Source organism: Ostrinia nubilalis, chromosome 7, assembly GCF_963855985.1.
Source record: "Ostrinia nubilalis chromosome 7, ilOstNubi1.1, whole genome shotgun sequence".
Lineage (NCBI taxonomy): Eukaryota > Metazoa > Arthropoda > Insecta > Lepidoptera > Crambidae > Ostrinia > Ostrinia nubilalis.
The window spans coordinates 14,652,328-14,680,293 of record NC_087094.1 but is presented as its reverse complement, the minus strand read 5'-3'; the positions used below and the strand labels follow the sequence as shown (position 1 = coordinate 14,680,293).

The 27,966-nt window shown below is 35.6% G+C and overlaps 1 protein-coding gene across 1 annotated transcript in view; it reads left to right on the top strand.

Moving 5' to 3' along the window:
- Positions 1 to 1,192: 1,192 nt before the first annotated feature.
- LOC135073507 (SH3 and multiple ankyrin repeat domains protein 1) overlaps positions 1,193 to 27,966 on the top strand; it is a 163,865-nt gene continuing 137,091 nt past the window's right edge. Inside the window, exon 1 of the mRNA XM_063967692.1 lies at positions 1,193 to 1,415. The gene's annotated coding sequence lies outside the window, so the exon portion shown is untranslated. The remainder of the gene's footprint in view (positions 1,416 to 27,966) is intronic.

Sequence of the window (27,966 nt, the reverse complement as noted above, 5' to 3'; positions counted from 1 at the left end):
ATTAAATTCAACGGCAGCTATGTTATTTCTTTACTACGAGTACCAAACAACTTCCAATTAGTGTTCCTTTACCTTTTTGGGAACTGCTTTTCATAGATCTGACAAATTGTTCGTGTCGTATAAGTAAATATCCGTATACAATAAAATCTAGTGGATGAAATTTAAAATGGAGATATGAAAACCACAGCACAGTTTCAACGGTCTATTGAACAGCAGGAAATGAATCGAGTTAGCGATAAAAAAGCGACTAATCGTGCACTTGTATTGGTTATAGGAATTGATATTCAATCATTCAACGCGTTGTTGTAACATAAGGATGAGTAGTAAGATCTTTGACCAATAAACGTATTATTATGTGATTAGATACGAAATAGCAAAAGGTTTTATAAAATCACAATTACGAAAATGAGTCCAATTCTAACGATACGTTTTTGAACCATTCAAAATTCTAATGCGGATACAATACGAATTCCTTGTTGTGTGATTTAACTACTTTGCCTATCTGGAAATTTAAACGAAGTTTTTTTTCCAGTTCTTACAGGAATTTCAAGAAGAATGTCAATTCTTCTTGTTCAATAAACATTCTTGCAATCATACAAAAAATCGCTTTCTAGCAATGAAACTGCACGACCACTGTGTCATTTGAATTGTTGTAAGTACTTCTAGAGTTCTAGACTATCTATGGCAGATCAGTTTGGGGTGAACATACTGATCAATGTTTATTGTGTGTTTATAATGTCTCGCTTTCTTGAGTTTAATAAACATTACTGGTACACTGGACATCCGTAAATTAATAATGACATTGCGTGTGTTATAAACACGATTCAGCTCTGTCAATGAATGTGTGAATATAACAAACTAGATTAGCACACTTGAGCAAACGTTAACTGGCAAGCAATTTTGAAACTAAACCCTATGTGTTAACCCGAGAAATCAGTTTAACCGGCCCATGTTTACCTTTCTCGCGGCTTTATCATTTCTACAAACACCGCGCGGACGAAAGTAGGTGACTTCAATTCCAAAAGCTTCTTCCGAAGTACCTATGTTTACGACGTACCACGTGGTATCACGAAAAAAATTAATTTTCCTCATTCATATTCAGAACGGCCTTCAATGATACTGGGGTCGAGTTCTCGTTCGTTCATTCGTTCGTGGCGACCCGTTCTCCGGTCCGTTCGGTCGCTAGTCGCGGGTGATAACTCTGTGCGAGCAGACGTGCACGCTCTAATCGGGTGACGCCGCGCGTTTCGATCGCCTTAATCGAAGTTAACGCGATTAAAAAACGCTCCGGTCTGTGCTTTTGTGTGTAACTAAGTGGATTCAGTGCAAATCGATCATAGATGGTGTGTGTGTGAAACTAGTTTTTCTTACTGTGCAATAAATCTGGATTTTTTTCTTCTGCGACGGTTTTTGTGGTGAGTAAAGATTGGCACGTTTTATTAATCTAAGATTGGCACCTAAGTCTTTGCAAAAACACGTTGTTGCGGGTGCTGTGTTTACGTTCTTAGGAAATATTTGTATAATCGCGTTTTGCGGTGGAACGTGATTTCCTTATCACAGGTGTGGAGGTTTTTAATTTACTTGTGCCTACCCGCGACGAATGGAAATGGAATCGAGTTAAGTGAACACGTTCTCGCTGGGTCTCGATTTGAGTATTTCAACTAGCTTTCCAATAGGACCGGTACTTTTTAATATGGTAGGCACACATTACAAGTCAATGTCAAGCCCATTTAAAAATGCTGATCAATTTATTCAAAACTTTATTGCGCTTGCGGTAAGGCATTCTCTCCCAGTCAACTTTTGAGCCAAACAGAAATTGCAGTAGCCGATGCAGGAAAGTTTACCTATGTTAAAAACCTCCATTTTATACAGATTGTCGATACTAAATAAAAATTAACAGAGGTAGATAATAAAATTATCAAATAGCTCGGTGGTTAGAGCAGTCACCCTGCATTTGACAGGTCGTATGTTCAATTTCATCTTAATGTTTTCAAGTAAAAAAAAAATAGTTTTTAGATGCAACTTAAATACCAAAACAATATTATTAAACTGAGTTTACCTCACAAGAAACTACCTGAGTAGGTAGATAGATAGATAGATAGATATTTATTTGCATCACCATCTAACGAGCTTCTATGTCTGAATAGCAAACCCTTACTTAATCCCCAAGCTACAGTGACGTAATGTGCCCTTAATTTGTTAAAGCCTGGTTAGCGATAAAGGTGCGCTATTACCGCAAACCGCCGGTTTACTATCTATCAGATAGTTCGCGGCTTGTTTAAGTTATGGATACTTCGTTATTCAAGAGTGTAACAGCTGGTTCGTGATTAATATGAAGGTGTCGATTAGAGACAAGTAGTTTCGTCCTAAGTACCTACAGAACAAGAGGATATTTGGTTACTTAGGTGAAGGCATGAGTATATTTTCATATCTCTTTCTTGAAAAATTTTGGGTTTCCCATATCAACTTCAAGTTTTTCATACGACAAATAAAGCAAAATTTTGTTCTAAAACTGCTGAAACTTTCAGATTGTCTTTCTTTCTATTAATTTTAAGATTGAGCGGGCGGTTTTTTGGGAGAAAAATACTTTTCACTGTTTTTTTCCATGTTCATTTCATGTCAAATAAAGATTTTTCTATTTCTGGATTTGGAATAGAGTTTTGATAATAGCTTCATAGAATACAGGCTTTTCAGAATGGTCACCAATCCACTTACGACCACCCTACGATAATAGTCATAAAAGCAAATCGAACAAATTATGACGCAGTCATGTTCTTCCCTAGTTAAAGTAAACTTGCAGCATCTTAAGTATGTACCTAGTTGGAATAGAGTTATTTTTTTAAACAAAATTGCTATAGTCTCATGTGCTGTCGTATGTACAGTTAATATCACATCAGACTGTCCATTTTTGTTGCAGAATCGACTCTATTCCAACTACATAAGATGCCACTATGTTCAACTTGATGTGCTGTCGTCTATACATACGCAAGCACACGATACGTTATCATTAACAATTCTAATTCGCAATCTACCTCCGATTATTCAAACATTTCGATAACTTTATCGCGGATTTGCGACTCATTTGCATTTGTTACCGTTGACATTGAGAATCCATTTAATTGTATTTCTTTTTAGTGTGCTTCGAGTCTCGAGGAAAATATTTAAATAGTTTTTGTTTAAATAAACGCTAAGCATGCTCTTGGCCTTTTCATTTGATTAAGCCAAAGATTGGAAGCAAGCTTCACTCGGACGGAATGCTCCACTATAGAGGAATTAGCTATCACCTCTACCTGGCCAAAAACAACAATGCTGTTAACAATGTTGTCAAGTCATGGCGACAAAACTGGGTAAAACAGTCTTACAAGCCCTAAGGTTCTTGCCTTTTTGGCGTGTACAGAACAGTCAAAAATAAAGATAAATTCCTAAAGCGTAATTTTAGAATCATATTATAGGTACGAATTGGAAAAAAATGTGTGAAAGTATGTGAAATTAAATTCTGATGGTTCCAAAAAAACTACGAAAAGTTGTTTGACGACGTTTCCCATCTATTCTTGAAGTATCATAAAATCAATAGGTATGATTTGAGTCAAGTGGCTTTATACAGCTTGTCATAGGGAATGCAAAACCGGTTAATCGGAAACCGAAAAATCGGAAAAACCGCCCTTTTTCGACGAATTCTAAAACCGGTTTTAAAAATCGAAACCCGGATTTAAATCGGTTTTTCTGTCTGTATACAGGTAACAAATTCCATAAATAAGCAATATCATTTTATTATAATATAACCTGGGTATTTTGATATTTGACGAATATTTGGTTATTTTACAATTTATAACTTGGCAACATTGTCACTTGGTTACTCCGTCGTTTACCTTTGAACGGGGAATTCCCGATAATTATTTAAGACTCATACCGCCCGCGCCCGCCACCTGACATGACCCACCCCGCGATTCAGATAGTTGGTGATTATTGCAGTGAATAATTAACCTATGTGTGAGTGAATTGAACAGTTTTTATTTCTGAATTGTTTTGAACATTGAATCTCATTTATTTGCGATATCTGCAGAAGCTTATTACTGTAATAGGTACTTAGTGTATTGAAATTTAACAGAAATACCACCTAACGTTCACAAATAAAGCTTTTTATATTTTATTCTACTTTTTAATTTAAGATATTGCTTATATCAATCGTAATTGTAAACAAATACGTTTTTGATGTACATTACGTACATGGTGGTAATTAACAAAATACTAAACCAATAACTTAAAAAAAAAAAACCGACTTCAAATGCGTGAACACAAATAATACCTATTCAACAAAAAAATAATCGTTCAAATTGGTTCATAATCGGCGGAGATATTGCGTATAAAAAAGTTCATCCCCAATTTTCCACCCTTGGGGTTGAAATATTTTCTTCAAATTCGCATGAAACCACCCTTTTGATAATACCTATTCAACAAAAAAATAATCGTTCAAATTGGTTTATAATCGGCGGAGATATTGCGTATAAAAAAGTTCATCCCCAATTTTCCACCCTTGGGGGTTGTTTTTTTTATTATTAAATTTAAATGGGACCACCCTTGAGGTATTACCTATACGCCGAAAAAAGATTTGTTCAAATCGGTTCATAATTGGCGGAGTTATCGCGTAACAAACATAGAAAAAAAAAAAACATACGGGTCGAATTGAGAACCTCCTCCTTTTTTTGAAGTCGGTTGAAAAACGTATTCGTTGACAATTATTACGTACAATTGCAATGGAGATAAACTACCATCCCTTGAGTTAAATTTAGCTTATTCATTATGCATTATGTGCCTATAATGCCTAATGAATAAGCTAAATTTATCAAAACTGTTATAACCCTCTCTTAAATAATGTAATCTAACACAAAACGGACAGGACGTAACAAATCGCTGTACGTAACTACTAGTTGATTGAAAAAAAAAGTAGAACGATAATAACCGATTAAAAACCGAAAACCGGTTTTTTTTCTTGGAAACCGAAAAAAAAATCGGTTTTTGATAAACTTTCGGTTTTGCATACCCTAATTGATGCTCATTACAGATACACAAGTGTGAATTACCCAAGTATACACAAATATTACAGTAATCGCCGAGCAATACAATGTAATCTTTAATTAAGCCTGTTATAATCTACTGATGACCCCGGGACCTCCCCGTAACCACAGCCTTTGGATGTTGAGCCAATAGTCGATATTGTTTTAGGTTTTCTTCTCTGATGCACTGAAAAATAATTGGCAGACTTTTAGTCTAGACTGGGCACAATACTGGAGATGCCACCTGATTATATTGTATTGTATGGTTTTTGTCACTTCTATCTTCTTTAATTTCAAATTTTTCTTTCCATCAATCTAAGTATGTCTTAGGTACATCATTCATAATAAGTGAGTCTAGAATGGTACCAATGATGATATTTTTATTTTAATATAAAACCAGTTATTTACTAAGTAAACAGCTACATGACTTCGACTTATCGAGTCGACAGAATATCCAATGCAACTAACTAGAGTAACTAGATCTTATACATTTGAATCAGGTGCTAATTTGCAACAGCATTTAGTAGTCTGACGCTGTACATACGATTCTGTGAATAAAATTCTATGACCCGCGTTTTGTGGGAGGGTTTCGTTAATCGGCAACTATTCGTAATCGGGCAACATTTTCACAATCGATTTATACGAGATGATGAATGATGGTGATCACTCGAGAACGCACGCGATACTAAAATCGATTGCTTCATGTGAGTTGTAGTTGATTAATGAAGGAAATGTTCGTACTTTAACAGTTAATGCAATTAGTGCTATTTATTTATTTAATGTTTGACCCAAGTCAGTTTTTAATTTTAACATCAAACATCATTGTTTAATTATGTTAGTACTTTAAATCAACTAAAATGTATGAATTACAAACAACAGCAAGTCAGCAACAGGCAAGCTGAAAATTGGTAAAGAATCATTAAAAACCCGACCGTAAGTTGGAATTAAATTAGTTTGGATCCTATAACAATCTAAGAAATAACCCAGAACTTTTGATTCCAAAGAGTCCAACGCTCTCAACTGGACTACAAAGGCATCAGCAATTAAATCATATTAATTAGGTACCTCGTGTTTGAACAAACTAATTCACTACAACAATATGAGATGTAGTTTCTCACATGCCATTAAGAACTAAGAGAACGTGTATGTTTGTTTATTGAACTATTGTGCCGAATGGATAGCGGGACCGTGCGTACAGTTAGTACGCGTGTAACACTTTGTGATAGAAGAAATACCAATGAATGTTCTACGGTACGTACAAATGTAATAAAAAATGCAGAGTAGCCACCACCAAACCTTTTTTGATTTGAATTTTATTTTGAAACTTAATTGAATAGACAGCAAGTAAAAAAGGCTCCCTTTTTATAGGGCATTCACTCCCAGACATACTTTGGGCCTGGCAGATGAAGATTAGATTAGGTTAACTTGCATAGTTATCGAAATATAGGCACATATTACTTAATAGTGATATGGACAAGATTTGTCGCATAAAAATCTTGTTTGTTTCTTTCTTGTGACAGTGAACAAGATCAATTCAATAAAAACAATAAGAGTAATAAAATATAATTCATTCTCACAATCGCAAGTTGAAACAAAGAAATTACATTTCCAGTTGAATGTGTGGACGAGAGGCACATCAAATTAAACACTTATTACCTACTGATATTGCAATAAGAACTATTTTACAGTAAAAATGTATATGGTTATGTGCTGTCGACTGTACAAAAGACGATAAAATAATGCGCGTTAATTAAATACGTATAGAAACAAATGAATTCGTATTTACTTAGGAATTTTCCAAGCCACCTACGTAGATAAGTCAGCGTTTTAGTTTTTGTCATCGTCCATTAAAAATATACCTCCAATCACTATTACTCATGAGTTCATTTAAATACTAATCTAAGGCTATATGAAATGATGACAGTAACAGGTAAATAAATAATCTACACTTAAGAATATGGTAGTAATTTATTTGCCCACATCTATAACATAGAATAAAATTGAAGATTTATACCTGGCTTAATTAAAAGTGTTAGGAATTGGGATAGAAAGGGATAAATGATACCCAGGCTCAAGGAAGGGAAAGCGATATAATAAAAAGAGGAATAAAGGAAGATACAGGATACAGGGATATAGAAGAGACAGAAAGATGACAAGTGACATATAGAAAAATATAAAAGTATAAAACCATAAACTATCAAAAGAGGCCGTTCGTAACATCTCTCCCTCTCTCTCAACAATGATAGAATACGAATATCAAGAAAAAAGAGAGAGAGAGCGGGAGAGATTGATACGACCGGCCTTAAGGTGGGCTACCAAAAGAGTTAAAGTTCATCTAACTTTGTGACGTGACGTGGTGGTTCAAATTGTGCTGGCTTCGGGTCAGGGGGTGGTGGAGTCTTGCAGTCAGGTGAACAGACCAAAAATGTTAGGAATTGGGATAGAAAGGGATAAATGATACCCAGGCTCAAGGAAGGGAAAGCGATATAATAAAAAGAGGAATAAAGGAAGATACAGGATACAGGGATATAGAAGAGACAGAAAGATGACAAGTGACATATAGAAAAATATAAAAGTATAAAACCATAAACTATCAAAAGAGGCCGTTCGTAACAAAAAGATTAAACGAATAAACATGCTATAATAATCGAGTAGGTATATGTATAAGCTTAATGATTTTGTCACTTTCAAATATAAACCTTGTTTTAAAATTAGGTAATACTGTATTTTTAGCAAATACAAAATAATTTACTGACCATAATTATGGTTTTTGTTTATAAGCGGTTTATTATTGAACAATGACAATTTTTCTCAGTGTGTACAGGTGTACCCTGCCTTTAAAAATCACTACACGTTATCGCGATTGATACCGTTACATTCACCCCATAGATACGCACACAAACTCAAAGGGGTCGGTAATTTGCGTGCGCTAAGCCAATAACTTGTCGCGCTCACCCCGTCGGAAGCGCAATTGATTTGATACGCAAACTGTTGATACAGCCCTCTGTGCTAACTAGGGTTGTTACTTCCAAAGCTATGTTTTCCTTCTTTAAAATTCAAAATTTGAAATTCGTAAAAAGAACTGCCAAATGTGACCAAAAAGGCGCGCAATCCTCATCACGCATTGGTTCCCGCTGAAAATCAGCTGGTCGACATGTCATTTGTATCATGTCGCGAATTTTGCTGAGGGCGCTTATTCAGCATAGGTATTTTTAAGATTATTATGTCTACTTTTGTTTTATCCGTCACAATAAAGATTTTTTTATTCTTATCTTAAATGCGATTTTAAAAAATCGGTTTATTTTTTAGGCCACTCGTAACACGTATTAGATTAGCACATTAGGATCTTTTCATTTGTGGGACATCTTTACTTTCTATAAGCGCTTTTTAAAAACCTTTTTACAGAGCAACAAAATGACTTTTATGACTGTTTTAACAGACTTAAAAAAGGTTCTCAGTTTGACCTGTATTATGTATGTTTGTCCGCGATTATCTCGCGTTCGACTGAACCGATTTTGTTGCGGGTTTCAGAAATTTATTTATCTTACATTCGGGAACATGTTTTGGTATAGGTACGACAAATAGATACCCCGTGACGTCGTCCGCATGGATTTGGTATTGAGTTTATTGATGCTGTTTTTGCTAAGTTAGTCCAGACAGCGAGAGTCATCTTGGAAATTGTTTACTATCACAGACTATTTTTATTGCTTCACCAACCTCAACGTAATAAACATGTTTACGAAAACTTAATGCCTACTTGAGACTTGTAGGACGTTGGTGTAGGCACTGATTCGATAAAATCGTGTTTGCCAAATGCTTACTCAAAATAATATTTCTTCTTTAATTGAAAATGTAGTTCATGTGTAGAGAAAAGATGATTAGTCTGAAAATGTATAGATGTACGATGACTCTTTTATAATGCGAACAGCTAGGGACTGGAATTCGTTGCCTGCTGCTGTCTTTCCCGAAGACTATAATCCGGGCGTTTTCAAGGCGATAGTGAATAGGTACTTACAGGGCAGATGCAGATATGGATCATCCTAGACTGCATCCCACTTAACATCAGGTGCGATTGTGGTCAAATATCTGCCTTGTTATGCATAAAAAATAAATGTATGTCAGACAAATGATTAGTTTTCCCGATTGCTTTTTACGATACTTTTCCTGTACTATCTGATTGCTCAAAGCGTAGCAACCCTGTCCAATCACACGTTAGATGTCGCTGAAGTGTTGTAACGGTATCAATAGTCGATTCAATCTGGCGTGGGAAGCACATCAGACTATACATTTTTATTGAAAATTCGCTCTTAATATAACTACATAAGACCCCACAGTGTTTAACTTAACATTCCACCTTCTCTACGTCTTCAAGAAACGTCAGTGTGGGTGGTGATGTCGATAAAAAGTGATTGCCATTGCTAAATGCTTATTACGGATGCATTTCCTGCCACACTAGATTGTCCAGAGTGTGGTAACCCTGCCCGATCACACGTCTGATGTTACCGCGCTAGTGTTCTAACTGTATCGGTTGTTAATTCAATCGCAGGCGATTTGGTACCATTCGATAAGTAATCTAATGAGATGATTGTACGACATTCCCATTTGTTGCCAAACAGGATTGCACGTTAACTGTTTCACCGTAAGATTCTGAGTTGCCTGTTTGGTGCGGAATGAGATGCAATCGATTAGTCGATCGTATCGTGTTCCACAATCGGCGACGTATCGATAATTCTTACAATACTCCCGTTTTGTACGCGTCTGGTTATTTTGATTTTGATGATACACGGCGCAGTAGTTAACGTTCCCGTTAAGATAGTCGAAGACGAGGTACGTTAAGTGTTAAGGGAGTGCAGAATATTAGAATATAGCGCTTTTCAGTGTGTTTTCGTAGTCTATAGGTACGAGCAGTAGCATATGAAACTAATCAGATTCATTAGAAATCGCACCTATTACAAATACTTAGATTCCAGTACTTAGCTTGATACGGGTTGTGGGTCAAGAGCTGAACTAAATTAGTTTAGCTCGCAAAGCTTGCATAGCTTTGAAAAAGAGGCTTACAATAGTGACTGAGTTTCTTGCGCTGCTTCTCAGCACTGGCCCATTTATTGTCCTGAAGAAGTGGTAGCGTAATAAATGAGTTTTTATGAGGTAATGCAGTTTCCCATAACATTGTATAGTTTGCAGTTTGCATACAACTATGGAAAACTGCGCCAGGTATGAGAGCTATGCTAAACTAACTTAGCTTCGTTCTTTATCTCCAACCCGCATTATTCTTATGTTGTCGTCTGTACAATCCGATCGAGCTAACTGCGCACCACGCTGGCATGAATCTCCCTCGCACTCACCCGCACAACTCCCCGGGTTCGCCCCGTCCGTACCAAAGCCCCGATGTGACGTCACGCCTGCCAGGTACGCAGTTAACTCGATCGGGTTAAACATCCAAATAACTAAAACAACTATACATTACCAATCACGACGTTTGCCTGTGGTCTGAGTACGCCTTTAATAAGTTGACAAATTCGGTGACAAAGACGATGGCCGTTGGGGCAGAAAAGTTCTCGAGTGGCGACCACTAGGTGGACCGACGATCTGGTGAAGGTCGCGGGAAGAGCCTGGATGCGGGCAGCGCAGGACCGTTCATTGTGGAAAACCTTGGAGGAGGCCTTTGTCCAGCAGTGGACGTCATTCGGCTGAAACGAACGAAGTAGACAAAAGAAACTCAATTATCTTCGGCGTCCTTCAGCCTTTGTCGTATAAGTTATTCAAAGTAATCTCAGACTTAATGAATTACAATTAAACTTAGATACGAACTGAAGTGGAATATCAAATGTATTTGCTTAGGAAATGAAAAAGGAAATAGCAAAACAAAATGCTAAAGTGCCAGACTCTGATTTGTATTTCTATTTCATTATTTATTCTTTGTAAACTCAAATAACGCTCTTTCATTCAATTTATTATGCTACATTACTTAACAAGTTACCTATTATTTTGTTATGTCTTAATGTTTCATCCCATTCTTATCACCCTTATTGAAACATCTTACGTTTATAGTCTGTTTTTCATGAGTATTCGGACTTTAAAAAAAATCAGAAAAAAATTACTACTATTCTACCGATAGTTCACTCAGCACGCGCCCGCATCGAATCTAGACATGCCATTGCATGGGGACATTCCTCGGGATCCCACACACATCCACCTACGGTACTCCTAGTACCCAATATTCCCACGTATTCCTGGGAACACTGGTATTACCCACTCAATGACAACATTCGGGAATGTTACCGGGATTATTCCCGCCTTGGAGAATTTGATGTCAGTGTCGGACAGGCCGAACCGAGATCCAAGGAACCTGTTCGAACTTGAACCTGCCGCCACTGGACTATAGTGGCGAACCCACTCGTAACAAAAGCGTATAATAGTTTAGACAATAAATGGGAATATACCGGGAATATTACCGGGAATGTTCCCGTAGCAGACTTTCTAGGGTCGCCTCTAATCGCATCGCGTTACTGCCACCGTTCGTTAGTATTAGTGCGTCGGGTCCGGTTACCGTAACGGGTCTATCAGAAATATCGAGTTACATTACATTAGCACGCAAGAACGATATTCAGTTCAGGCATGACAAAAGACACAGAATTCAACTAGTATGTGGACATGGTTATTAAAATTGTCTAGCGTTAAGCATTAACTTAAGAATTATACGTTGAGAATTTGGATTTATACAAGTATGTGGACAGTTTGAAGTAGCATTAAGTAGGTCAAAAACTAGGCTAGAACGAGGTTCAAGATGATCTAATTTTACATTAATCTTTGACCAAAATAACCAAACTAGGAAAGCTTGATAGCTTACCTTATTGTATTTACAAAAAAGTTCCACAATTATTAGACAAAATAAATTACTGTTATAATAAATAGGTATATTAAAAGTACGTAAAGTAATTATTGGACCAATGAAAAATAAAATAACAATGTTTATAATTAAAATTTTCACGGTTACACCGTATTTAGGAATGAAAACAAAAGTAATTATGCGTAACGAATGTTTTCAAAGTCAAAAGGTATTTAAGCCAGCGTTTGCTAACTACGTTGCCATAACAAAAAAATTGAGGGAATTATTTTCCCACAATTAAAAACCAGATTAGAGGCGGTTGCCTTATGATTTCATAGAACGGCTTAGAATCTGTGGCACTCGCATCCGCCGCTTGCATAGAGTAAGTGCGCGTTTACTTTTACTAATGTACTGTTAGCAGAAAAACAAATAAATCGTATTATTATCTTAGATTCAGAAAGCTCTTGCAATAATTTGCGCATTTTGAAGACGAAAACAAAATGTAACCAATAATCTTGTATTGTCAAAATAAAATTATGTTTGTTCCTCCTCCATTGCCTTTGCATCGCATCCGTAGCGAATCAGCATTGTACCTTTTTACTCTGAATGGAAAAATCATGTCTTGATTTTGAAAATAATCTCAGCCGAGGGCGAGATGTCACATAAATTAAAAGCTTTTATAATAAGTAAAATGTACATGGTATCAATTTTTAATTTTGCGCTTTTGTTGGGTTAAAGCGATTTTACAAATAACGTAGTTTACCAGCGTTGTTGCTGACGGTACCTGCAACTATTAGGGCAGACACACACCTTCACACACGTAGAATCGTGTTACGGGGGCATCGCTCAACATTAATCATATCGGGTTACCGCCAGGCCGCTGACAGCCCTACTCGGATTGCATGACGGTTCTGTTGAAAAAATACGCATTCGGCACATTTGGATAAATAATATCATGTTCAGTAACGAAACGAATAACGATGTATCAATTTACTTTTTATCTCGAGTATAAACTCATATCTCATTGAAACAATTGCCGACAGAAGTAAATACCTACCTTTGTCAGAAAGATTATGATTGTGATTTCGGTGACTGGCCACTAATAAACTTTTTCTTCAATACATTTCGATTTTCAATTGTTTTCACATTTAACTTTTTTCACTCACCGATTTACACGCACGACACGAACTCGTAAATTCATAACGTTTTTATTTTATCAAAACTGATTTACTTCACAACTTTTTCTTCGATTAATTTTTATTCTCCATTACTGTTTGTACGATTGATTTCGCTAAAGCATGTTAGCTCTTTCAATAACTAATTAATTAATCGTATCGATCAGTTATTCGAAATAGATAATACCTAGATACTCCACGAAATACCTACTCGAAGCTTTTAAGCTTATACACGCTCACTGAAGTTAATACTAAAGTCATGGACTTAAAGTACGTTAAATATTCATTCACTAAGTACCAAATGAAGTGAAAGTACTTAAATATAACTTAGTAAAGAGCTGGTTAATTGATTAGATAGTTGAAAAAAAAATCAAGAGCTATCAGTCTCGCTCGTTAATTTGAATGAACACACACCTCTGAATGGATCAAGCTCTATTGGTCACATCGCAACTGATACACGTGTCGGGTAGCTCGCAAATAGAAAGTGTGCTGACCTACAAGTAGGGTAATCAACCCTACTATAGAATATTTAAGAGCCAGAATGATATAACAAATAAACAAATCAAAATTAAATTCTGATTAAGTTTCGCTTGAATTAAAAAAAGACTAAATTATTTAATCGTAACGCACCTTTTTCTGATCAGCAGTCATTATCGGTCGATGGACAGTCGATTCAAGAAATACAACAAGAAGTTAACGATTTCTTTTCTTGTAAACAGTTTCACGTGACCCATTCGAAAAGTAACACTCGCGATAACGTATCGATTAAATTGCACGGTGGAACTTGACGATTATATCGATATAATCTCAACGCCAAGGTCTTCGAGTCCAATTACATTATTAAGAGATAACGATAAATGTTCCCAGTCGTAAAAAAGATTCTTACTACACGTATCAGTTGGTCGAAATGTTATGAAACTACTTGTTTTGAGCAAATCAAGTAATTAGGGGGAATTATAAAATCAAAATTTAAAAGCTCTTACAGACCGGCACTGAGTAGCTTACACATAATTTCGGGATAAAATCACAGAATTTTTCAAGGATCCGATATTTTAGATTTTTACAACTTAACGCGATCCAATAAAAATCAAAAATGTTTAAAAAGAATCGTAATTCCTAAGAAAGAAAACTACAAACATTTCATTCTAGCTGATTTTAGGGAGATTAAAAGTTGGTAATATTAAAGCATCAAAATCAGTCTTTTGATAGGTATATCTAACCTTTCGGAAGTCAATTCAATACACCCACAAATACGCTCCATTGAAACCATACAATATTTCTCACAGACGACATGGACAAACATCATTATGATTTTTTGTGAGACCGATCGGCTTTTTCTAACGCCGACAAAAACGGACAAGTCTGTAACCTTGCAGGAACCGGTATTAAAAGATAATATACAAAGCAATAGGTGGGTGAGTAGGTAGAAAAAAACTTATTAAGACCCGAAGGGCACAGCGAATAGGGCAATGCCCATCAAGACATCTCTTATGTGATAAGAAATAAATTAATAGGTAAGTACCAGATTTTTTTTGGCAGATCAAATTATAAAAAATTTAATCTAAGAATATTAAGTTCATCTGAATCACATTAGGAACTGTCGTTTTTTGGCAAGCAGAACTAGACGCGACCATCTATCCCTTAAAGATAGAATTGATGGGGAGCTATTGACGGTCAGCATGCTGCATTAGGGATCAATGGGCAAATATTCGCCAAAGCTCAACAGTAGATATCAATATCCACAAATAACCACCCTAATGGAATAAGTACAAAGTAGTCCAAAACTTCAAAAGAGTCCAGTGCTCTTACAAAATATACTGGATGATAAGATCAAAGGGTCCCTACCTACAGAAAAGGTAATCTTCGAAGACACCACAATAAATTTCGTAATGCAACCGTGACCCGTGGAGAGCAGCCGACAAGCTTGAAAAGGGAAAATTCAAAAGGTGAGCAAATTGTGTAACTTGAGAAATTTATAGCCCAACATAAGATAAGCGAGCCTTTAAAACTTGACCATTTACCGACTCACAAACTTCACTTTTCTGTATTTTTGAGAAACAAAGTCAAGGTTTTTTAATTTAATGAATCGATCGAACAGGTTACAGAAATTTAAGCGACTGGTCGTGTTCTTGACTTGAATTCCATCCAATGTGTGGAATGTACATGATCGACAATTAAATCGTAAAAATAAGATTCTGATTTCTATAATATACAAAAACGTAACAATACGACTATTATTACAATAATAATGTTTTACTTACAATAATTGAGAAGTTCCCTTAATTAAGCAATTCAATTGAAGTCAATTCTAATCCAAGAAAACATCTGAGATTGTGTCTAATATCAGAGCTGCTATGTTAATTGAGTTTTTATGTTAAAGCATTGTTAACATTAATATAGATAGCAGCATTGTGTTCCGCGTTAGATTTGGGCGTTTTATCTCCTTCAGAAACGATTTTGTTAAGTGCTTCTAGATTAAGCCGTTCTATTACGTTTTACTTAAGATCTTTGCCTAAAAATTAAGGTTTAACTTTTTATACTTATGGTGCTTAAAGTCCGTTTTTCTTTTCCTCTGCGAAAGTTAATCTTGACCCAAAGTTAATACCCACTGATCCAAAAATCCCTTAATCTTAAGAAAAGGTCAGATCAGATTAATGGTATTGTAGTAATAATAGGCGCTATTTTGCTATAAAAATGAACAGCTAGACGAAACACAAAAAAGCACCATAAGTAATTCCTAGATTCTGTTTGCCGTGACCATTCCACTTTTATGTATGGTGCGTGCCCTTAATCCAAGTCTCCTCTTTAAAAGTAACTTTGCATTTGGGTTACTTCCATACGCTACTGTAATCAACTCGTATAATGACAGTGTTCCTACAAAAAATAAAGGACAGTGTAATTTGACTTAGTAATTACTAAATCATCGGATGGCCGCAATCACGGGCAATTACCGAAACTCACGTGGTAAAGTGTGTACCGATATTTATACCGATGTTACCACTTCAGTTGGGGGTAAATGTTGGTTTTCGTTTGAAACTGTTGGGAGACCAGTTGAGTCACTTTTACATTACGGGAATGTCTCATCTTACTTACCTTTTTCATTTGAAAATGTCGGAAAACCAGTTGGCGATATTCACTTTACCTACATTACACTAGTTGCATCATATAATTTTGGTCAAGTATTTATTCAGAGTATTATGTAGGGTAATGGGAGGACAATTATCGCCTTACTTTATGCGTCATGCTTTATGACATTCTAAATGAAGAAACTAGTAAGTAACCACTAACAATACACCAATATTAGTTACTGCTTGTGAACTTCCAGTGGCATAATTCATGTATTTTGAAACAGTCAAAATGTCGTTGACCTTTAGAAGTCTTCCTATTGAAAAACAGTCCTGAATCCGTATTCATTCCGATAATAGGTGAATACCGCGGAAGAAACAAAATTGGGCGATTGAACACTTGAATACGAGAAGTGACTCCAGCGATCAAATCGCTTGCATGTCGTTGAAGTTTTGTTACGTGAATTAGGCCACAGTGACATTGCAGCATTTCCATATCTGTTCTATAGCCAACACACTTATTATCTCAAGCCTTCAATCCTTACATCCTACCTCTTGCCCAAACTTATACTTATCATTTCCTGTAACGGATACCTACACACAAATTATGTTGCCGTCATATCGTCCGTGATCCATTTCTTAATAACAAGTCCTTGCAAAGCCAATTACCGCTAATTGGTTACCATTAATTGGATACCCTAAAACAATTAAGGAGCATTTTTGGCTTAGACGTGTACCGATTAAAGTGCCTTAAGACGCTTAATATTTGTTGCCATATGTCTGAGTAAAGCCGTCGTGTACTTACTTGTTACTATTGGGTCATTTGCAGCAGTTAGCAGATTGAACGCAAGCTTGTTCAAATATTAATGTATGTCATTATCATCATCATCATTATCATCTTAGCCACAAAATCATTATTATTATCTATTTGCACGTTTATGATAATAGCTTTGTCGACGTCTTCATCCGCATCAAATTTTGAGGAAAAGTACGTAACCTTAGCTTCGGTGATTTTATGAAATCTATACTATCTATACTAATATTATAAATGCGAAAGTAACTCTGTCTGTCTTTCTGTCTTTCTTTCACGCCTAAACCAATTTTGATGAAATTTGACACAGAGATAGTTTGTGTTCCGGGAAAGGACATTGGATAGTTTTTATCCCTGTTTTTGAAACAGACAGTATTTGTGACAGACAAAATTCGACACGGGCGAAGCCACGGGCGGAAAGCTAGTAACCTATAAAACCTCAAACATTTTTAGGTCGTCAAATAAGCTTACCTTAGTTAAGGAGGTGATTTAATATGTATGTTTTTTTTTCATCTACATCAGCAAATTCTTAACATTTATGACGTCTGATATTACGCCAAATTCATATTCCTACCTAAAAGTATTGACCCCTACTATTATAACAAGTCGTCTCTCTATTGTCTATCGTCTTTGTTGTCTATGCCACATTCCCGGTGGGCACATTACTGCTAATTAAGTCGCCCTAGGGCGTTCGCTTCCGGTTATTGGGCGGTCCGCCCACGCCGCGTGGGTACGCTCGGGCCATACGAGCGTTGCGAAAGCTCGACGCTAGGAAATGGTGAGTAGTTAACCTTGATGCTTAATTTTTCGCTAATTTGTCATAATTTCAGATACGAGCGATGACTTATTTTTTTATTGTAGCTCTATTATAACAAACTGGTTAGAATTATTTTTATTTGGACAAAGCTCAAACGCGTAATTTACTCCGTTTGAAGTTTGTGCCTTAAGTCCTTGAGTAAATTCACCGATTCCGTTTTAGCTAATGTACTTAGTTTAAGTTTATAGACCTTTTCACCTTTGCTGGCTTGCCTAGACTTCGATATAAAGATTTCAATCCATCACAAAGCTAAATCTATCTAGGCACCAAAACTGTAATACATTTATATTTTACCACGAGAAAACTGTCAGCCTCTAACAAACAACAATAAATAAATAATAGAATAACATTTATTCGATATGATTTATTACTCGTAATTAAATATCTTCAAAATATTTCCTCTTTGTCAATATCGCTAAAAGGAAAAACATTAATTAGTACAAATATTTGATTGGACTCATATATTATCAACAATCCTCGGTTGCCACATATCTACAATCATCCCAAGTAGCATTTTACTCCATTTAAGAGTTCAATAGTCGTTCACATGTACTCCACAAGCTGTGTATGTCAGCTGTATACGAGCTGTATTGCTTGCTATAATGCTTTTATAGAACCAGTTTGGGCACAAATTAGACAGCCTTAAGTTCACTATGGCTGTACATTAGCAGTATAATAGCATTATAATAGCAGTTTAAGTAGTAACATCGTACTTAAGGCTGACTTACGGCACTATATGGGACGCAGTGTGAACCATACAACGTACGTGAGGATAATAAAGAGTAACAAGTGGCTAAATGCACAGCTTTCAAAGTTATAAAGTCCGACAAAAGTAATCCAATGCTACCTAAAGTCCACGTGTGTCTTAAATTATTTCCACATTTTAATATTAGTTTGGTATTTGTACGTGAGTGCCAAGAGGGAAACAACTCGGGCGGATAATCATTTATGCAAATAATAACACGGGTTTTAAATACTTAATAATGTTAATGCCATTGGGAATGCAACTTTATCGTGAAATGTATACATATTTACAGCTAAAATATTTACGCGCCTCTGTAAAAACGCGATATTCATTTTAAAATATTTAAAACTGGCTGAGAGGAAATCTACAATTTTCAGTTTTTGATATTGGATTGGCATTATAATTATATTACGGTAATTAATTATAACATGAAACCAAAACTCAATCGCTCTATCTGCGAATTTTGTGATAAATCTGCATTAATTTTGGAGATTTATTTGGTTAATATTTTAGGTTATGTAGAACAAAATGGTGGAAATGAAATACGGCTATGTGAACTGTTATAACTCCAATTTAATGCGGTGAGCGTATATTAGGTTCACATGGTGTTCTGTTAGAATGCTGTTATCTATATGAAGTTCCACATTTGTACCACTACAGCGCTAATGTCTATAAATTTATTCTAATGTGAACTTATGTACAGCTTTAAGATGTACCTAGTTCAGGTCAATTGTGTATCTTTAATTCTTTCAAATACTGAAATTTTAGAGATCCGCAATAAAAATTATTAATGTCCGTTAAATCGCCTAGCCCAGGTACTAATAGTCAAGTATGAATACCTAAAGCATCAGACGGTAGTGTTCCCGGTTTAAATTCGTTTATTATGCTTGACAATTTATTCAAAGCGGAATGAGGAATACGATTTTCAATAGCCCATGTTCTTATTTTTTTTGCGAAAGGTTAAATAATTGTCCAAATCAAAATGGTATTCACTATCACTAGAACTGCAATCATCACACTCTGATATCTGTATATTTTGAAGGGAAATTTCAGGTTCAGGCATAATATTTTCCTCTGCATCATGTACAGAACCACCATGAACAACTAAAAACAGGCTTGGGGAAATGTGTAATAGAATATCACATTCATGTTCAGCTTAAAGCAAATAAGAGTAGTACTTGTGGACAAATAAACTGCTATTGATGTTAATGGACTACACATATAGTCCTTTTAACAGCCTACAGTGTACATGCGAACCATTGAAACACTTTTGTACAGATAGTAAAAAAAGGTTATTTTAATTATCACAAACAAGTCCTACTACAGCTACTAACTGTATAACAGTCTAAAACAAGTAAACATAACAGCCTTTGGCTTTATAAATGACCACGTGTGTTCTATTAAAATGCTAGCTCTATAACATCGTACAAGTAGGCCGTTAAACAGCGGTTGCCGTATCTCTACCCTCCTATAATGCTCTTAGTCAGATGGCTGACTAAAGAATAGTTGTTAGAGTATTATAACACCAACAATCGTATAAAAGTATAACTCTACACTAGTCTACACTCCTATAAGTCCCTTAGACAGGTATAGGTGTAATTAATTGCAATAATACAGCTTATACATCACGAGTGAACTGTACTAATGCTTTAAGTACACATTGGAACTAAATGTGAACTCTTAAATGGAGTAAAATGTTACTTGGGATTGGAGTGTAAAAAATATTATACAAGCACAATAAATTATAATGCTGTAAATCAGTAATTGATAACGTGATATTTTTGACGTCATCCATACTAATATTATAAATGCGAAAGTAACTCTGTCTGTGTGGCTTTCACGCCTAAACCACTGAACTGATTTTGATGAAATTTGGCATAGAGATAGTTTGAGTCCCGGGAAAGGACATAGGATAGTTTTTATCCCGATTTTTGAAACAGGGATGTGTGCGATAATTATTTTTTGTGACGGACAAAATTTCACGCGGGCGTAGCCGCGGGCGGAAAGCTCGTACGAAATACTGTGTTATAAAACATGGAATTTTATCAGTAGCATTAGTGTAGTATAGCATTATCTTAGTTCTTAATAAATCAATAGAAATTAGACTTTAAAAGATGCTTAGCGCGGAATTTTGTTAACCTATTCCGTGATATGTACTTATTACCTACTACCTTCCTATTAAATTTTAATATTATAAATATTTGTGCAATGCACTAATATAAAGTGTCTTCCTTATCATATCCTTTCTACGCATATTGACTTTAAAAGAAAATTAATTTCATTTACTTCAGAAATGAAGTTACGAGTTTAATATTTATTAGTACATACTAGTATTATTTACAACTTTGTACTATAAATAAATTCATTAATTACATTTGTAACAGCACACGTGAATGATGAATGTAGAGCAAAATTACAACAAAATTACTTATACAATATTTGTAGCTGTAATTCATTTTCCGTTTTTCAATATTTTAGACATATTTTCAATTGTTGATATTCAGTTGTTTTTTCTTGGTATTTTTTGCCATTACTCTCGATTTCCTTGTTGGATGCGTTGAATAGAACTCCGTGATTGGTTCGTTTGTCACCCTGTGCGTCCACGCTTACTGTGAGACCTCATAGTAATGTTTGTGAATACGGGTGTCAGTTGTTAAAGTATTGTGATTTGTGGACTATATTAACAACTGCAAGCAATAGAGAGAAGAAAAGTTTCATAAATAATTAAAACTGCATCTCTTTTTCATCAGCTTTATCCAACCTCTTAAACTGAACTGGAATCGATTCATGTAAAGCCCTCTCTAAATAGAACAAAGCGGATAATCGCAAGTTGAATCGGAAGCCATTTGCTGGAAGCTGCAATTTCATTAGCTGCAGAATAGGACGATGAAGGAGAAAGCTTTTGCTTAACAGAACTGGAAGATGAAAATGCGAAAGGATTTTAAATAAAATGTAATTTTAACAATATCTACGCTTGATAGGCATATTCCATCAAACTTAATAAGCAATAAATTTGTAGAAAAGGATAGTGCCAGGGTCTGGACCAAGTGTTGCCCAGAATCAACCCATAGTGCATTTTGTTCCTCAGGCCTATACTAATGTGTAAACCGAAGCGCACTGAAATCTATCCCTGGAGTTAAGAGAAAAAAAGAGTTTTGTTTTGAATTATTTACATACAAAATATCATCGATGTATACGAACTACGCATAAGATTTCGCGATTGTGGCATTAAATAACACTCGCTATGTTGAACTTAACCATATTGCATCCGTACACGTTACTTTAGTGGGAATTAGACATTCTTTATAAACGATCTAGCGCTGTTTTAATTGTTTGGTAAGTTGACAGAAATTCATTATTTCCAAAATGAAGCAAGAAGTGTTAGTTCTCTATCCTTGCAAAAAATCAATTTATTGGTGTATTACAATCGATTATTAAAGTTATTGTAAGCTAAAAATTCTTGCTCAATTTTGGAAATAATTAACTTCTGTCAACTAACCAAACTACTGCAACAGCGCTTGATCGCATATAAAGAATGTCGAACTCGTACTAAAGTAAGGTGTACGGATGCAGTATGGTTAAGTTCAACATAACGAGTGTTATTTAATGCCAAAATCGCGAAATCTTATGCAAAGTTCGTATACATCGATGATATTTTGTATGTAAATAATTCAAAACAAAACTCTTTTTTTCTCTTAACTCCAGGGATAGATTTCAGTGCGCTTCGGTTTACAAATTACTATTGGCCTGAGGAACAAAATGCACTATGGTTTCATTCTGGGCTGCACTTGGTCCAACTTCCATACATGGATTGGCACTGTCCTTTATACTAAAACTAATCAAAGACACAAAAAATAAATCATTGTCAATCATAAAATAAATCGCTTTTTTGCCTTCTGTCGAATGTGATTTACAATCAAGAATATATTTAAAAATTAATTACGCTGAACCTTGACAAATATCTGAGAATCGCCCACTGTTTTACTAATTAACTTTCAACTTTAATTCTTTGGAATACGGTCGAGGTCTAAAAACCTTAAAACGGCGTTCATCGACCTGTGATTGACTCGTCACGACTCTATGTACGAATTCTTTGGGCCAATGGACCGCTTTTTTAACTGTACAATCGGTGAGACAAGTACTTTTTTGTGGGAGAAAAAAAACTGTCGAACAAACACTGGCCAGTAGGTGACAAGACGTGATAACTCGAAAATTAGTCGCAAGAAACACTAATCGACCAAAAAACTCGACACGTTAAATCGAGTTGTGCGACTACCTAACTGAAAAAAGTATTTTCATAACTGGACGCTTCTCATTTTCAATAATTGGGAATCTGAGACATTTCTGTGTACAGCTTAAATGCTTGTTTCCTTTCATTAAGTTTTATTTGACATTAATTAGAGTTTGTAAATAAATTATCTGAATTAATTGCGGTTACATTAGCCGGTGGCGTGGATTGCAAAACGAGTAAAATGGCTGGAATATCTTCCGTGTGGAAAGCGTGCTTACGCGTAATTGCTGTGTGCATAAATTATGCTGCGCGGAATATGGACGCGCCATAGAATTTAGGATGTCCTAAATGACATGCGCATTTAAGGGTAAAGTTACTGCCCGTAGAAAATAGTACTGTACAAACTGTACTGTACTGTACTCAAAAGTAACGTAAAGTAAAAACTCTACTACCTAAAAAAAAGGCTGAATAGAAAAAATAAGTCTTTAAGGCTGAATTGCACCACCTAACTTTGACCGTAACTATAACGTTAACCAGTGTTTTTGTATGGATGGAGTTTGACAGATTTTTGACGTACTTAGGTAGGTATGTCAAAGTTAAACTAAGATGGTGCAACCCAGCCTAAATCTATAACTCGTTCAGTTCATTTTCAGTAGTATCTATACTGTAACACACTCAGTATACAGTATACGTATATTTTATCTACTTTAGCATAATGGCAGCTTCAGATATCAAAATGACAAAGTTGTTTTATTTTATTCTTCAGTTAAAAGCTACCTAACGATTGAAAAAACGGCCCTAAATGGATTTTAGATATTGTTTTACATTTTAAACTTGACTGTACGAGCGCGGGCGGTCTATTGTTGACGTAATAATTTAAACTTATACAAAGAAAGGTTTTTTCGTGTGTTTGATACCCCAGTGAGAACTGCTTGTGTAACCTATTCCCGTGTTAACCCTTTGAAATGTAGTCCTAATATGTTGGTTAACCTTCCCTTTAGAAGGAGTTCAAATATAACTAACCCATATCCTGGGGAATTCGTAAAATTACGAAATACAAATATTGCAGATTATTGAACAGCCTTTATATTTCACTGGGTTAATTTATTACGATATTACACAGATTTGATATTGGTTAGTAGGTAACAATAGATATTAAAGATTAATTAATATCTACAAAATAACTATTAATTCATAAAATGGGAATTTCCATTAGGTATAATTGCTTCTATTACACTTTACTCGTATATTTTAATATGTAATTAAAAGACTGATATCCAAAGCTTAAACAAGTTTTTAATTAAGAAACCAGGTAACAAAACAGCAAAATTACACTTATGATTAACTTAATTAGTATTTTCGGCAGATAACTTAATGAAAATTTAGGCATTAAGGATGTAATATCAGAGTCTATTGTTTTTGTATTGAAGATCTAATCAAAGTTCCATTCAGTACAGCAGTCTACATATCACACAATCACTTGCAACCTCGCGATACATACGAGTACCACCATTGATACATTTAACACCGATATAGAACCAAAGGCATATTTAATGCTTTTGTTGGGCCCAACTGACAGCAAGGCCGCGGCTAGCGAGGTTCGCACGGGTATTGTGCGCCCTGTGTTTTGGTACTTTTGGTACATGTGGTTCTATCACCTGAACGCCCATGGCATAGTTTAGATTAAAACAAGGGCTGCCATCAATAATAGTTATGGTGTTGTTGAGAAATAGGTATTAATTATTAAAGAAGAAAGTAAGCCCTCTTCAAGGATGGAGCCACGACTCTACCAAAATACTCGTCGTAATATGTATGTTGAAAAAGAGCAACCAAGGTCTGATACAGCCGTGGATATGTTATCAAGTGCACCGCAGTCGTTATTATTCTCATAAAACTTTCAATGATTTCCATAGGGGCTTAGAAGGATTGGGGGGAAAATACTTTTATGTAAACCGCAGAATTTATGTAGGAAAGTCTATATAGTCATAACTTTGAAAGTCCTTATTAAATAGAGGCTCTAAACCTAGTTCTAAACTGAAAAAGACTAGGTATGGTAAAATTATGACCAAGACTTTGAACTAAGCAAACAGTACAACCTCACTCACCCAATTTGCGTGTGATTCCGCAAACTCTACACCCATTGAAATGATTCGTATTTCTTATGAGGCTATCATTAAAAAACCATCTAATAAAAACGAAAAACCTCAGAATTCCGTACGCATTGCCCACGCATACCTTATACAGCCTTATAAATTATAAAAACCAACTAAACGTGATGTATGAGAGTATTGTGTGAATGTATGTACAGTTACGCCTATTTAAGCCCAAATGTTCGCGTGGTTCTGATAATTGGTGATATAACTGCTGTATAAAAGCGCTAGTGCGTTCATTTGGCTGTTCTATGGAGTTATTGCGCACGTAATATACTATTATTTTGAAATTGTGACACATATTATGTAAATGCTAAATTGACGTGTATCTCACGGTATGTTAAAATACCAGTGTATGTCTTTAATAGATTGGTTCTGGTATACTTGCATAATATTGGTTGGTAATAACAAAAACGTTCAGTGGAAGAGCTATTTCTTCAACAAGTGTAAGTATAAGACTGTTAAATGACATATTATGTTCTAGTCTAGTCAAGTTACAGTTTTTGAATGACTTACAATGCTGCAACTAATTAGGAATCATAATAAAATAACGAGTAGTAAATATGGAATTTTAATTAATTACATTACAACTTAATTCTTGTCATTAAACGTAACTACTTATTTTTAAGCTGGGTTACACGTGCACACCTTACTTTAACTTTAGCAAACGTCAAGTCTGTCAAATTCCGTACAAAAAACACCGGTTATCCTTATAGTTACTGTTAAAGTTAGGTGGTGCAACTTAGCCTCAGTGTTCAGCTACAAAAGTTTCCGTCTTTAATTTAATATTAGAAGCGTAGTATACACAAGCGTCAAATTCAAAACCCGCTAACGGACACCTGATGCGCCCGCGATGCGCCCGCGTTTGTTTACATTGCTGCGCAAACACGCGTGTGCAGCGCGGATGGTATTTCATCATGCCTTTAGAATGCGTAGTATCATGACTATAGCTTGAAGCATCGTGAGTTGGACAGAGTCAAAATTACTGTTTTAGACAGTTTGAGTATTGCATGGAAGTCCTTCTGGCCAGCGTGGGTACTATAGAGAAATTTCTCCAATGACTTACTTGACTTTTTTTAATGCATAACAAGGCAGGTATTTGACCACAATCACACCTGATGTTTAGTGGAATGCAGTCTAGGATGGTACATATCTGCCCTGCAAGTGCCTATTCACTCTCGCCTTGAAAAGGCCTTATGCCCGTTTTCATCATCAATCCCTAATTTTTAAGTGACCCCTATGGTGACACATAACAGGCATTTTGTTTTCACAGGGGTCACTTAAAAATTTGGGATTGATGGTGAAAACGGGCATTAATGTCCTATGCCCCCTACATGGGGCAGAGGGCGTCCACAACAGTCCTTCATCGCAAAATTTTCCATTGCCTCTAGTAAATTAGAGAGTCGTGCAGGAGCACTACAGGAGTAGGAGAAATCTTTAAAAGACCATGATATCATACGTAAAATTTTAAGATGTAGTACCTATGTAGGTACTTGTAGTACTTAAAGTTGTTCAATATCTCCAGCCATTCACGACACTATTTGATTCCCCTAAGGACGTAATTTAAAAAACATTCAAAACACATTACCCTGGAATATTAATATCTATTACATCATTCTCTCTATCGTCAATACTTTATCTTTAGTAATTAACCTGTTTTCAGTTATCTGTATTTCTGAGTCAGTTAAATGTAGTAGTTAAGTGAGTATTATGACAATTTGACAGTAGTGTCACGCACTACTGTCGTAAATCCTCATAAGTAGAACTGACTATTCTTAAAGTCATACTACATTACTACCCTTTTTCATCGCCAGGTTACTTTTATCTGCAGAATGAGACTGACACATTAATGGTTTCTGTGTGGGAAACATTCTTCAGTTGAAATAATAATTGACTATTGGAAATTCTGCTTACAACATAACCCTCCTTCTGGCGCTGTCGGGTAAAATATGTCTGATGATATCTACTTGAACCTATAAAAGTTTAATTCCCAATCTTAGCCAGAAATAAATTATATTCATAACTTTTAGCTAATTCGTACGGTTAGTAAATTATCGGAAAATTTGGTATAAATCCCCATGCATTTGCCCCCACGAGATGTGAACCCAATAAACCTAGCTCTGTCAGCTAAGCCTACCACCAGGCTTAGGCGGTTACCGTAAGCTGGTATTAGATATCAATCGATAACCTATTTTTATCATGGCTATAAACTTTATGACCCCGATACACAGTACACAATATACATGTCAGCTTAGTACAGTCGACAGCACATCAGGCTATACATTTATATGGGAAAATCGCCTTTATTGCGTAGCAAATAAGAAACCACCATGTTTAGCTCAACGAGGTGCCTATACTCAATTTATACGTCCGATAAAAAACCATTCAGGCGATAATGATAGTACAGTAGTAACAAATATTTATTTATAGAAGACTAGCTTTCCGCCTGCGGCTTCGCCCGCGTGGAATTTTGTCTGTCACAGAAAAACTTTATCGCGCGCGTCCCTGTTTCAAAAACCGGGATAAAAACTATACTATGTTCTTTCCCGGGACTCAAACTATCTCTATGCCAAATTTCATCAAAATCGGTTGCGAGGTTTAAGCGGGAAAGCGTAACAGACAGACAGACAGACAGACAGACAGAGTTACTTTCGCATTTATAATATTAGTTGGGATTAAATGACGATTAATTGCGTTTTTATATACAGTTGATTAAGTTAATCATTAAGAAAAGGTAGCATATCAATGACAGTGTCAATTAAGGTCATAAGTTGGTGGTTGACATTTAAATAAATTATTTACTTGTTACGATAATGGGTTTTAAATATCTGGTTACGTAACACAGGTCTTGTGCAGGATACTACGTATTTTTACTGGTTTTTTAAATGTCTCAAGCAAATTAAATTGTCCTTATGACATGACAACGTTAAGTTCGAATTATGTATAAAAAGTAGTAGCAATAATTTCGATCCTTCATACTTGTTATGAAACAATTTAAAGTTTGAACTTTTTATCTATGGATTATAGTTTTTAAGTAATCGGTGAAATGGACGAATGAGTTTCTAAAACACGTACGCGACTCAAGACTT